Here is a 13596-nt window from a genome sequence, read left to right as displayed (position 1 = left end):
CAGTGTCAGAACATAATTAGCATGGTCGTGTTCATTAGGCACCAAACATAAGAAACGGACTAAAACGGGGAGGGACTTCCTGGGCTTGTCCAACAAGAAACGGTCAATGTATTTTTCTGTTGCGTGCCCTAATGAATACAACCCATGTCCGAAGAGACCGTCCTGTATGTAAAGTCTGTTCCCCGTCAACAGTCTGCGCTGTGACAAAATCTGTTTGGGCCGGGAGGGCGGAGCGAAACAGTGGGCCCGCAATATTCAAATTAACCCCAACCTGTTGAAACCCGTACAGGTTATACACTCTCTTTGTCTCTCTCTCTCTCTCAGGGAGATGCTTTTTTAGGCTCATTACTGTTTTTGTGACACAGGGAGATTTTAGTTGACTGAAGTTATTACACTAAACAAATATATAAACGCTACATGTAAAGTGTTTAGTTACATGTTTCATGAGTTGAAATAAAATATCACAGAAATGTTCTATACACACACAAAGCGTTGTCAAATGTTATGCACAAATTTGTTTACATCCCTGTTAGTGAGCATTTCTCCTTTGCCGAAATGATCCATCCACCTGATGTGTGGCATATCAAGAAGCTGATTAAACAGCATGATCATTACAAAGGTGCACCTTGTGCTGGGGGGCAATAAAATGCCAGTCTAAAAAGTGCAGTTTTGTCAGACAACACAATGCCACAGATGAGTCAAGTTTTAAGGGAGCGTGCAATTGTCATACTGACTGCAGGAATGTCCACCAGAGATGTTGCCAGAGAATTTATTGTTAATTTCTTTACCATAAGCCGCCTCCAACGTTGTTTTAGAGAGTTTGGCAGTATGTCCAACCATGCTTCACAACCGCAGACTACATGTATGGCGTCACATGGCCGAGCGGTTTGCTGATGTCAACATTGAACAAAGTGCCCCATGGTGGCGGTGGGATTATGGTATGGGCAGGCATAAGCTACGGACAATGAACACAATTGTATTTTATCGATGGCAATTTGAATACACAAAATACCGTGACAAGATCCCGAGGCCCATTTTCTTTTGAAGGTGTCTGTGACCAACAGATGCATGCATATCTGTATTCCCAGTAATGTGAAATCCATAGATTAGGTCCAAATGAATTAATTTCAATTGACTGATTTCCTCATATGAACTGTAACTCAGTAAAATCAATGAAATTATTGAATGTTGCTTTTATATTTTATACTGAGCAACAGCTTCACACTGTCCATGTGAACGTGTAGATTAGAGGTCGACCGACATAATTGGAATGGCCGATTTAATTAGGGACGATTTCAAGTTTTCATAACAATCGGAAATCTGTATTTTTGGACACCGATTTGGCCAATTATTATTATTTTTCTAACATATTTAACTAGGCAAGTCAGTTAAGAACACATTCTTATTTTCAATGACGGCCTAGGAACGGTGGGTTAACTGCCTTGTTCAGGGGCAGAATGACAGATTTTTACCTTGTCAGCTCAGGGGTTCATTCTTGCAACCTTACAGTTAACTAGTCCAACGCTCTAACCACCTGATTACATTGCACTCCACGAGGAGCCTGCCTGTTACGAGAAAGCAGTAAGAAGCCAAGGTAAGTTGCTAGCTAGCATTAAACTTATTTTATAAAAAACAATCAATCAATCATAATCACTAGTTAACTACACATGGTTGATGATATTACTAGTTTATCTAGCGTGTCCTGCGTTGCATATAATCGATGCGGTGCGCATTCGCGAAAAAGGACTGTCATTGCTCCAACGTGTACCTATCCATAAACATCAATGCCTTTCTTAAAATCAATATACAAGTATATATTTTTAAACCTGCATATTTAGTTAAAAGAAATCCAGGTTAGCAGGCAATATTAACCAGGTGAAATTGTGTCACTTCTCTTGCGTTCATTGCACGCAGAGTCAGGGTATATGCAACAGTTTGGGCCGCCTGGCTCGTTGCGAACTAATTTGCCAGAATTTTACGTAATTATGACATAACATTGAAGATCATGCAATGTAACAGGAATATTTAGACTTATGGATGCCACCCGTTTAGGTAAAATACGGAATGGTTCCGTATTTCACTGAAAGAATACATGTTTTGTTTTCGAGATGATCGTTTCCGGATTCGACCATATTAATGACCGAAGGCTCGTATTTCTGTGTGTTATTATGTTATAATTAAGTCTATGATTTGATAGAGCATTCTGACTGAGCGATGGTAGGCACCAGCAGGCTCGTAAGCATTCATTCAAACACCACTTTCGTGCGTTTTGCCAGCAGGTCTTCGCTGTGCTTCAAGCATTGAGCTGTTTATGACTTCACTGTTTATGACTTCAAGCCAATCAACTCCTGAGATTAGGCTGGTGGAACCGATGTGAAATGGCCAGTTAGTTAGCGGAGTGTGTGCTAATATTGTTTCAAACATCACTCGCTCTGAGACTTGGAGTAGTTGTTCCCCTTGCTCTGCATGGGTAACGCTGCTTCGAGGGTGGCTGTTGTCGATGTGTTCCTGGTTCGAGCCCAGGTAGGAGGGAGGAGAGGGACGAAAGCTATACTGTTACACTGGCAATACTAAAGTGCCTATAAGAACATCCAATAGTCAAAGGTATATGAAATACAAATCATATAGAGAGAAATAGTGCTATAATTCCTATAATAACTACAACCTAAAACGTCTTACCTGGGAATATTGAAGTCTCATGTTAAAAGGAACCATCAGCTTTCATATGTTCTCATGTTCTGAGCAAGGAACTTAAACATTAGCTTTCTTACATGGCACATATTGCACTTTTACTTTCTTCTCCAACACTTTGTTTTTGCATTATTTAAACCAAATTGAACATTTTATTGATGTATTATATTAAGTTAAAATAAGTGTTCATTCAGTGTTGTTGTAATTGTCATTATTGCAAATACATTTTAAAAATCGGCCGATTAATTGGTATCGGCTTTTTTTGGTCCTCCGATAATCGGTATCGGCGTTGAAAAATCATAATCGGTCGACCTCTAGTGTAGATACCATACATTTACCTCAGTATCTGAAGAGATGGGTGATTTTGAGTTACGTAAGAGCCTTGCCTTTTCAGGCACATTCTGTCCGTGGTGCATTTCAGGTTTTGGCAACCTAACCGTTTTCTCCCCAAAACTCTTCATTCCCACGAATGTCTCTTCCTTCTAGTCAAATTGCAGATTATGTGAAAATGGAGATGGCTAAACTTTCTTGTTACGCCGGATGACAGATTAATTGTTGTAACCTTCAACTCCATGCAAATCCTGCAACAATTTTTCATACTTTGTAAAAACATGTCTCAGCAAAGACTGTACTTGTCAGACACTCCCCTATAGCAGCCATCTATAAGCCTAGATCATAAGGGCTGGAAGCCACAAGCCGCTCTCTGTTTCCTCTTTCATACATGTAGCCTAGATCAAATCAAATCAAATCAAATGTTATTTGTCACATACACATGGTTAGCAGATGTTAATGCGAGTGTAGCGAAATGCTTGTGCTTCTAGTTCCGACAATGCAGTAATAACCAACAAGTAATCTAATTAACAATTCCAAAACTACTGTCTTGTACACAGTGTAAGGGGATAAAGAATATGTACATAAGGATATATGAATGAGTGATGGTACAGAGCAGCATAGGCAAGATACAGTAGATGGTATCGAGTACAGTATGTACAAATGAGATGAGTATGTAAACAAAGTGGCATAGTTAAAGTGGCTAGTGATACATGTATTACATAAGGATACAGTCGATGGTATAGAGTACAGTATATACGTATGCATATGAGATGAATAATGTAGGGTAAGTAACATTATATAAGGTAGCATTGTTTAAAGTGGCTAGTGATATATTTACATCATTTCCCATTATTAAAGTGGCTGGAGTTGAGTCAGTGTCAGTGTGTTGGCAGCAGCCCCTCAATGTTAGTGGTGGCTGTTTAACAGTCTGATGGCCTTGAGATAGAAGCTGTTTTTCAGTCTCTCGGTCCCAGCTTTGATGCACCTGTACTGACCTCGCCTTCTGGATGATAGCGGGGTGAACAGGCAGTGGCTCGGGTGGTTGATGTCCTTGATGATCTTTATGGCCTTCCTGTGACATCGGGTGGTGTAGGTGTCCTGGAGGGCAGGTAGTTTGCCCCCGGTGATGCGTTGTGCAGACCTCACTACCCTCTGGAGAGCCTTACGGTTGAGGGCGGAGCAGTTGCCGTACCAGGCGGTGATACAGCCCGCCAGGATGCTCTCGATTGTGCATCTGTAGAAGTTTGTGAGTGCTTTTGGTGACAAGCCAAATTTCTTCAGCCTCCTGAGGTTGAAGAGGCGCTGCTGCGCCTTCTTCACAATGCTGTCTGTGTGAGTGGACCAATTCAGTTTGTCTGTGATGTGTATGCCGAGGAACTTAAAACTTGCTACCCTCTCCACTACTGTTCCTTCGATGTGGATAGGGGGGTGTTCCCTCTGCTGTTTCCTGAAGTTTCCTGAAGTCCACAATCATCTCCTTAGTTTTGTTGACGTTGAGTGTGAGGTTATTTTCCTGACACCACACTCCGATGTCGATTGCACATTATGTTCTCAATTCTCTTAAAGCTTCAACATGAGATCCTGATTAGATCACACTCTGGACATGTTAAAGACCACCTTGAAGGGTTATTAACAATGTAGCCTATTTTGTCATACCAAAAACTTGCAAGTCCTGGTTGTGTTGTTTTCGAGCATTGGCTTGTACCTTGTTGTAGCTACATCCATAGTCTACATGTGGCTTGATGTCAATGTAGCCGTTAATGCCGCAAGCTAGTTGTGTGAAGGTTAACTTTAGGGCAGTATGTAGATTTCATCATTATGATTTCATCTCTAGGATCAGGCTGGCAAAGTGAATGGCCTTGGGCTGCGCTAGGCTATATATTTTTTACACTGGCTGTGGCAAGCCTCCTGACTCACTGGGTACTCATCAGTCAGTGTTTTTTTTGGAGGAATGTAGCTCGCATAAGACATCGCCTGTCTCACTTTGGAGCAGGGTTTCATTTAGGGAAATGTGGCGCCAGACATTTGACCGGCAACATTTAAATTTACAGGACATTTCAGAAATGTGCCGGCCTTGCGCTATTGCGCAATCTGACAGATTTTCCACTCAAAGGCTCTGTATCTATGCGTGTGATAAGACAGCTTACATAATGAATATACTGTACACACGCACCAATTTAATTCCAATAAATGATACTAATTAATCTATAGACCGATAAGAATGACCAGTCAAATGTATTTCCGTAGACTGATATTTCCATTCATTAATTGGCTATAAAGCATTATTTCGTAATGGATTTTTTTATTCTTCTCCTGGACAATTGGCCAGCGGCAGTTTTATTTATTGGCCTTTCAAAAAGAATGTACAGACAAAAGCCCGCTATTGGCTAATAGTAATTATCTACCTCAGATCAGCCATCTTGTTTGTGTTTATAAATCAGTGGTGTTTGTGTGTGAACTGATTAGGCCTGTGTAATTTCTTAGGCTTGTCCTTCCAAATGCTTTTAGACAATTGTCGCAAGGCACATGCCAGCAGTGTCCGACATCCACTGCAAACAGCCTCTCTTTTTCCAAGCCCTTCATGTACTTAATGCCCTGTGACCACAGCATGCACTTTCTCCCCTTCACCTCTCCCTCCTCCCTCCCTTCCTTTCCCGTTGTCTTTTTATACCTCTACACAGCACACCGCATTGCAGGCCAGCGATGCAGATCCCTAGGATGCTATAAGCGGCGGCAGCAGTTGGCTGGCGGTGACTGGTATGAGAAGCTGTTAATAACGTGAATAACCACCCCTAGCCTGAATATATTCATGGCCTATTTTATTCTCTCCGTTAATGACTGGGGAAAGCTGCCAGTGTACAATGCCTCTCAACTCGTAACCACCCGCAAAGAGTCTGTTTGAACTAAATTCAGAACCTGTGCAGGTGGGATAGCGCGCTTCAGGGATGGTATATGTTCAGTCTCCTTTTTTTCTTGGAAAATGGTGTGTGCGTTAGCGTGTGTGTCAGACCATTGAAGAATAAGGCATTTTAACATACAAGTCTTTTTGAACATGAGTCTGGAGTAGGACAAGGGTTTTATGGCAGAAGATGCATATTATAATAATTTGAATGTTTATCATGATAATGATATGAAGTGCTATAGATTGGATTCTATTGGACACGTTGAGTTTATATAGCTTCCACTCGAATCCATTATATCTCATTAGGAGCCTATACTGTTGGCTTCCATCATTAGCAGGGTTGGGGTCAGTACCATTTCAATTCTAGTCAATTCAGAAAGTAAACAAAATACCTATTCCAAATATGACACCACACGATATATCGCTCATCCCTACAGGAAGTTGGGCCCAGTGTAGCCTGTTACTCAGTGAGGGACAGTGTAGGACACCAGAACTGAAAGGACAGCAAGCAGTGCTTCGAGTCTGCTTTATGATATGAGTCACCTCAACAGGCACCACCCAAAAGGACACAATCATTCTGCGGTCCATAACATTCGCTACATCTGTACACACTGTACAATCCAGTCCCCAGTAGTAGCCATCCACTGTGCCTCTTTCAACTCTCTCTCCCACACCTCCCTGAGTATGTGAGGCGGGATCCCAGCTGTTGAAAGCTTGGACAGGAAACTGACAATCTGGAACTGATGGAGAGACCTTTCCAGCTTACCCTCGCCGTCCAGCATGTTATCCGTCCCAAAGTGTGAAAACATGACTCCTTCAATGTGTTGATTTGATTCTTATCACCCAGGGAGGGGTGTGTGTGTAGGGTAGTCTTTCAGCCCATGTGTTGCGTTTGAGTTTCCATGTGTGTTCTGGTGATGTTAGTGGGAGTTGATGTATACTTGGGTCTGTTTTTATTGGATGATGATTGGAGTTGATGTTGATGACACACTTAAAACCCAGAGCTCCCTTTTCTGACTTCAGCATACTTGAGCATGCCAACTTCATGTATCATTGTGAACCCCTCAATCTACACCTATATTGTTAAAGCTAGTTAGGGTTCCATCTCTGTCTCTGCTGTCAACTCACTGAACAGCTGTGTCAGCCCTCTGTCAACGGGGCCAGATCAGGTTCTCCTCCTCACACACTACAGCTGCCGGCTCACTGCTGTGCAGCCCTCCTTCATAGTGCTCATTAGGATGGGACGTGACACACACACACGGCCACCACGGACAACACACTGGTCGCAGCAGGGTGGCAGAAATGACCTCATACTAGCCGTCATATAGTGTGTCATTGAGAGAGAAAGCACAAGTTCACTTGTTGATTTTTGGTGAGAGTGGATGTGAGAGAGTAAGGGATAGGGTGTGTGTGCATGTGTACTAAAAGAGTTCCCATTACAATATGTTGTAGGCTGTGTATGGGTTTCTTTTTTGAAATGCTACCTCTATCTCATATCGGCTTCTTTTTCACCATAACCACTCGTCTCTATTTGTGCAACAAATCAGTTTTTAGAGCGCAAATCTGACCGTCTGACGCAGGTGACAAGACAATGTAACCCACTCAGTCTCAGGTAGATGGAGTAGGGTGAATGTGCCCTAAACTCTGATCTTGGGTCAGTTAAGCATTTTCCCCACGAATGGTTAAGGCTAGGATTAGGGGATGGAAAGCTGATCCTAGATCTGGTGGATGTTGCCATGGTCTCAAACAGACTAGCCTAACTGATGTACATGGAATTGTCAATGTTCCAGCCCACTCACTTATAGCCCAGGGCCCAGTGTTTCTTAATACTGGTCCTGGTGACCCAACTGGGTGCGCAATGCACAGTTTTGGTTTTGCCCTGGCAATAACACACCACACTAACCTACCTGATCCCACTTATCAACTCATCATCAATGTGATTAGTGGAATCAGGTGTGTGCACCCATTTGGTTTCCCAGTAGGGCTGGGAATTACCAGGGACCTGTATTGCGATGCTCATGTTTCTCATGATTCTATATGTATTGCAAGTTGATATTTAGATTGTATTGTGATTCGATGTTCCAAACAATATTGATCACTGCTTCAGAGAAACGAGAGCACGTAAGAAAACAAGTTTTGATCAGATAAAATTGCTGAAAACAAATGAGCTCCCTATTTAACCTTTTCACACGTACCAAAAAAAGGGTTTGATCATTCTACAGCATATGCTTAAACCGGTGTGATTAGAATGTTTATTTAGAACGCAACAGTCAGCATTTGATTTAGCCACACAGTTTTTTTCACAGAAACATTTTGCACACAGTCCTTACAAAGTTATGTCCTGAATGTGACCAGTTTATTTTTTGATGCAATGTTCAGACACTCACAGAAATAGCACAGTATACACAATCATCCAAACCGGAAAATATAGGCTACATTAGTCCTAGCGTTTACTAAGAAAAGATTGACGTAACACAAGCGGTCATATTTGGAGAACTTTTGGCTGACAGAAACCACAATATGAATTAGCTAATAGCAATTACTATTTATAATTCATCACATCACAGGTGAGCTCAAAGTTGATTGAAATAATTGAGTAAAACACTTTCAAAAATCCAAAGTAATCCGGCGATGGGTAGTTTGTGCGCGCCGCCATTTTTGTTTTTTTCGCGTCAACCAAAGATAATAAAAGGAGACTATGACTTTGGTCCGTTTGTTGTATGCTTGTTCAAGGGGAGGGGGGGGGGGGGGGGTCAATGATCATTCACTTCTGGAAGTTTACTCGAAGATTAGTGAACGATTCCTTCACCTCATTATAACATTTTTGCTCTGACAGATGTTTGTGACACCCAGAATGCATTGTATAATGGAAACAAACATGGCGCCACACATAGCTGACAAATAGCTTAGCATTAGCTCATTATAATCAGTACAACAAAATACCCCAAAACTATTATACACGCATCCTAGGTTTCCATTACAATCTATGCAATAATTGGAATGCATTACTTGTCACCAGTACTTGAAAATGTGAATAAAACTGTACATACATTATGCTCCATACTAGGGTTGCACATTTTGGGGAATATTCAGAGGTGGAAACTTTCCGTGGGAATATATGGGAATTAACAGCAATATATGCCAGTTAATATTAATACCATTTAAATGTAGATGTCTTTTGAAATGGATATATTTACCACATCATATGGAGACCGAAACATACACCTTTTACCTTATAAGTAGACATAATTGCAAATGATTAAATCCTAATGAATAAATAAAACAATTTAGTTACGAATTGAACTTAAATTAATTGAGTTGACTCTTCACATGGGATGATTTCACTGAACAACAAAAGGGAATATTGAATGATCCCCAATGATCCACCGCATCTCCCAAAAATGTTTTCAACATATATCTGTAAAATGATAACCAAAGCTTTAGTTTCCAGACTGTCTTCCTCTCAGGCTTCCATGTCTTCTCCCTGGACCTCCTCAATGTCCATGTCCTGAACATCAGACTCTGAAGCCTCATCTTCACTGTCACTTTCCAACCTGGTTGAGGATGGCTCGTTGTCAGGCTCAAAAAGCCTCAAATTTGCCCGGATGGCCACCAATTTTTCAACCCTTCCATTGGTCAGCCAGTTTCGTGCTTTACACCAAAGCACGAAACTGGCTGACCAATGGAAGGGTTGAAAAATTGGTGGCCATCCGGGCAAATTTGAGGCTTTTTTGTGTTCCCAAACAAAGACCAGTTGTGCTCTGAGGCGGCTGATGTTGGTGGGATTTGGAGGATGATGGAGGCAACAGGGGAAAGAGCCTCAGATCCACAAAGTCCCTTCCACCAGGTGGCTGATGAGATATGTTGGCACGACTGTCATATTGCATCTCCATCCCAAAGCCCTTGCTTGGAAGTGTACTTCGCCAGACTGCCAAGAACCTTGCCCTCATCCAGGCCAAGGTGGCGAGACACGGTAGTGATGACACCATATGCCTTGTTGATCTCTGCACCAGACAGGATGCTCTTGCCAGCATACTTGGGGTCCAACATGTACGCTGCGGCGTGTATGGGCTTCAGGCAGAAGTCTTCACGCTTTTTGATGCATTTCAGAACTGCAGTTTCCTCTGCTTGGAGCAACAGTGAAGTGGGCAGGACAGTACGGATTTCTTCTCTTACATCTGCAAGCAGCGTCTGAACATCCGAGTGGATGGCATTGTCTCCCTCAATCCGTGCAATGGCTACTGCTATAGGTTTCAGGAGTTTCAGGCTGCTTTACCGCTCTCTCCCAAAATACATCATCCAGAAGGATCCTCTTGATGGGGCTGTCCATATCGGCAGACTGTGATATGACCATTTTTTGGAGAGACTCCTTCACCTCCAGGAGACTATCAAACTTGATGACAACACCTCCCCAACTGGTGTTGCTGGGCAGCTGCAATGTGTTGCTATTATTCTTCTCACTTTGCTTGGTGAGATAGATTGCTGCTATAACTTGATGTCCTTTCACATACCTAACCATTTCCTTGGCTCTCTTGTAGAGTGTATCCATTGTTTTCAGTGCCATGATGTCCTTGAGGAGCAGATTCAATGCACAAGCAGCACAAACAATGGGTGTGATGTGAGGGTAGGACTCCTCCACTTTAGACCAAGCAGCCTTCATGTTCACAGCATTGTCTGCCACCAGTGCAAATACCTTCTGTGGTCCAAGGTCATTGATGACTGCCTTCAGTTCATCTGTAATGTAGAGACCGGTGTGTCAGTTGTCCCTTGTGTCTGTGCTCTTGTAGAATACTGGTTGAGGGGTGGAGATGATGTAGTTCATTATTCCTTGCCCACAAACATTCGACCACCCATCAGAGATGATCGCAATACAGTCTGCTTTCTCTATGATTTGCTTGACCTTCACTTGAACTCTGATGAACTCTGCATCCAGCAAATGAGTAGATAAAGCATGTGTGGTTGGAGGGGTGTATGCTGGGCAAAGAACATTCAGAAATCTCTTCCAATACACATTGCCTGAGAGCATCAGAGGTGAACCAGTAGCATATAGTTTTGGCAAAAAGTTTTGAGAATTACACAAATATTAATTTTCACAAAGTTTGCTGCCTCAGTGTCTATAGATATTTTTGTCAGATGTTACTATGGAATACTGAAGTATAATTACAAGCATTTCATAACTGTCAAAGGCTTTTATTGACAATTACATGAAGTTGATGTAAAGAGTCAATATTTGCAGTGTTGACCCTTCATTTTCAAGACCTCTGCAATCCTTCCTGGCATGCTGTCAATTATCTTCTGGGCCACACTGATGGCAGACTATTCTTGCATAATCAATGCTTGGAGTTTGTCAGAATTTGTAGGGTTTTGTTTGTCCACCCGCCTCTTGAGAATTGACCACAAGTTCTCAATGGGATTAAGGTCTGGGGGGTTTCCTGGCCATGGACCCAAAATATCGATGTTTTGTTCCCCGAGCCACTTACTTATCACTTTTGCCTTATGGAAAGGTACTCCATGCTGGAAAAGGCATTGTTCGTCACCAAACTGTTCCTGGATTGTTGGGAGAAGTTGCTCTCGGAGGATGTGTTGGTACCATTCTTTATTCATGGCTGTGTTCTTAGGCAAAATTGTGAGTGAGCACACTCCCCTGGCTGAGAAGCAACTCCACACATGAATGGTCTCAGCATGCTGTTGGCATGACACAGGACTGATGGTAGCGCTCACCTTGTCTTTTCCGGACAAGCTTTTTTCCAGATGCCCCAAACAATCGGAAAGGGGATTCATCAGAGAAAATTACCAGGCCATCCTCCACAAGTCTTCACCTCACTGTGTGTGCAGATCCACTCACACCTGCCTGCTGCCATTCCTGAGCAAGCTCTGTACTGGTGGTGCCCCGATCCCGCAGCTGAATCAACTTTAGGAGACGGCCCTGGCACTTGCTGGACTTTCTTGGGCGCAGAGGAAGAACAATGATTCCAAGCACCACCCTCCTTTTGAAGCTTCCAGTCTGTTATTTGAACTCAATCAGCATGACAGAGTGATCTCCAGCCTTGTCCTTGTCAACACTCCCACCTGTGTTAACGAGAGAATCATTGACATGTCAGCTGGTCCTTTTGTGGCATGGCTGAAATGCAGTGGAAATGTTTTTGGGGGATTCAGTTCATTTACATGGCAAAGAGGGACTTTGCAAATAATTGCAATTCATCTGATCACTCTTCATAACATTCTGGAGTATATGCAAATTGCCATAATACAAGCTGAGGCAGCAGACTTTGACACAAATATTAATATTCACATTCTCAAAACTTTTGGCCACAACTGTACACAGCTCGAGCAAGACATTCATCAGCATTTCTCTGGCTACGTTCCTCTGTTAAGTGAAAAAAACTTCTGATTCCAGCAGGACCATAAGCTTTTGCTATCGATAAGGTGTCTGGTTCATCATTTTCACCTCGAATAGAAGTAGAGAGACTTTTGTCAGAGGTTGCTTGTTGTGAGCGCTGAGGGAACTTCATGCACTTGGCCAGATGATTCTGCATCTTTGTTGCATTCTTCACATATGATTTGGCACAGTATTTGCAAATATACACAGCTTTTCCTCTACATTGGCTGCAGTGAAATGTCTCCGCACAAAATGCCACGGGAAAGTGCCCGTGGCATTTTCCTGTAAAGACTAGAAGAATTTGTAAAAAACAAACAAATACAATTCCATGTACAGATATGTAGTTACGCAGTTAGATTAAACAACTCCTATGTAAGATAAATGTTTTAAATGAAACATGTATGGAGACAGGTGAATTAACAGTCCTCCGTTAGGAAGCTCAAGCAAGCTAAAACCCAAATGGTAGCAAGAACTAACTAGCAAAAATTATTAACAAGTCAGAAATGATTTAAACACACTTTGCTGTATTCTAGTTAACAAAAAATCATGTATGTCATTAAAATATATTCACCCCACCCAGTATTGTTATCAAAATTTACCAGACAGCATGTACTCCTTGGCTCAGACAGTGTAGTGTGGGCTCAATAGCATCTCATTAGTGTGCAAGATCTTGAGAATCTGCTGTATGTGTGATGGAAGAGTGCACTGCACACGTGATGGTAGAATGCACTGTGTATGCAGAGGGTTGCAATTCCATTGAATTGGGGATAGTTTAACCAAAATATTCCACAAGACCTAGAATTGCCTTATGTGTATCCCACAAAAATGTTCATTGTTATAAAGCTAACTTTTTAGATGAGTTTAAGCAAAATTTCCAAAATGTATGGAAAAATTCCCAAAATCTACCAGAAATTCAGACTCTTTGCAACCCTACTCCATACATACATACATACTGTATGCTACAGTAGAAACAACAACACGGTATACAGAAAATAAGGCACTTACTTTGATAGCAACGTACACATGTCCAAAGTTATTATTTGTAATGAAAACAACAATGCGAGCGCCAGTCAGAAAATGTGCCAGTTCTTTCAAGACTGCTCAAATGTCCTCATACTTGATGTGTGGAAGAAATGGAGTAGGGCTGTCCTCGAAGAGGTACGTTTGTCCAGCTCAGTAAAGTCTTAAACATAAATTGTCCGATACACTGAAATGGACTACTTCTGTGTGAATTAATGAAGTGGAACACACTTCAATTCAAACTGTTAAAAAATCATTGGAAATTGACAAG

General features: G+C 42.0%; 1 protein-coding gene across 7 annotated transcripts in view; it reads left to right on the top strand.

The window, feature by feature from the left end:
- The window catches only part of LOC110497508 (transmembrane protein 131-like), a 112689-nt gene that overhangs the window by 32480 nt on the left and 66613 nt on the right, over positions 1–13596 (top strand). The window lies entirely within an intron of this gene.

The sequence above is a fragment of the Oncorhynchus mykiss genome, chromosome 19, assembly GCF_013265735.2.
Source record: "Oncorhynchus mykiss isolate Arlee chromosome 19, USDA_OmykA_1.1, whole genome shotgun sequence".
In the NCBI taxonomy this organism is placed as follows: domain Eukaryota; kingdom Metazoa; phylum Chordata; class Actinopteri; order Salmoniformes; family Salmonidae; genus Oncorhynchus; species Oncorhynchus mykiss.
This window is presented reverse-complemented; position numbering and strand designations above follow the sequence as displayed.